General features: G+C 60.3%; 1 non-coding gene across 1 annotated transcript; it reads left to right on the top strand.

Annotated features, from left to right (window-relative positions):
• Nucleotides 1-538: 538 nt before the first annotated feature.
• LOC139242626 (5.8S ribosomal RNA) lies at nt 539-692 on the top strand. Its single transcript, XR_011589296.1, has one exon. It is a non-coding gene; the product is annotated as a 5.8S ribosomal RNA (ribosomal RNA).
• The last annotated feature ends 406 nt before the right edge of the window (nt 693-1,098 follow it).

The raw sequence follows: 1,098 nt of genomic DNA, 5'->3' as shown, positions 1-1,098 counted from the left end.
ACTGGTACAGGGTACCTGAAACGCTCCCCCTCCGGCTCCCGCGAGCTGGTGCTGTCTGGGGGCGGCGGTTTAAAGACTCGAGTGTCTGTTGGTCGGTTGTCGAGACGTGTTGCTGTTGTTGCCAGCTTGCAAGTCAACGTTCGAGAGAATGTACCTGCCGCCCCGCGGTCGTCTGCACCCCACAGCGGGGTGTGTCCTGCGTCGGCTTGTACGCCACTCAGTTCGTTTTTTTGCCTGCTTCTTCAGCTTCTTCTCGTCCTCCCGGCCAACGGTGGCAGCAGAGACCCTGCCTCTGTTGACCGTGGCGCGTGTCGGCCGGTGGGCTCAGGCGTTGACCCGACGTGCGTCGCCTCGCGAGCGCCCTGACTTAAAGCAATCTCGGTGCAACCCTTGTCATTTGATGATCGACTGATTTACACCTCCGGGCCGTTGCAGGCTGGGGCTTCCACCCGACCCTCGTTGGAAGGGAGGAGAAGCGTTGGGCGGTCCGGGCTTGGCCCTCCGGGGAACAAATAGCAAGCCGAAAAAAAAAACGAACAACTCTTAGCGGTGGATCACTCGGCTCGTGCGTCGATGAAGAACGCAGCTAGCTGCGAGAATTAATGTGAATTGCAGGACACATTGATCATCGACACTTTGAACGCACTTTGCGGCCCCGGGTTCCTCCCGGGGCTACGCCTGTCTGAGGGTCGCTTGTACGATCAATCGCACTCGCCTTTGCCGTCGGGTGAAGGCGGGAGCGCGGCTGGGGTGTCGCAGAGGCCTGGTCCTCTTTGTCCCCCTAAGTGCAGACCTGGAGTTTCTCCGCCTTGGAGAGTTTGACCCTTGTCCTTCGGTGTGGTGGGCATGTCTGTCCCGGCGTCGCGGTCGGGCACGGTCGGGGCCAGCCTTTCCAGCACGGCTGTCGTTGGGTTGCAAAAACGATTGACCGCGTCGGTGTTGGGATTGGTGCGCCTCGCCGAGGCATCCTCCTCGGGGCAGGGTTGTCTCTCCGGAGTTTGAAGGTGAGCACAGAGGTGAACACAATGGCTTGGCTGGTGGTGTTCAGCAGAGAGAGAGAGAGGACGAGGTTGGGCTGTCTTTGGCTGCAGTCTAGTG

Source organism: Pristiophorus japonicus, unplaced genomic scaffold, assembly GCF_044704955.1.
Source record: "Pristiophorus japonicus isolate sPriJap1 unplaced genomic scaffold, sPriJap1.hap1 HAP1_SCAFFOLD_1390, whole genome shotgun sequence".
Lineage (NCBI taxonomy): Eukaryota > Metazoa > Chordata > Chondrichthyes > Pristiophoridae > Pristiophorus > Pristiophorus japonicus.
This window is presented reverse-complemented; position numbering and strand designations above follow the sequence as displayed.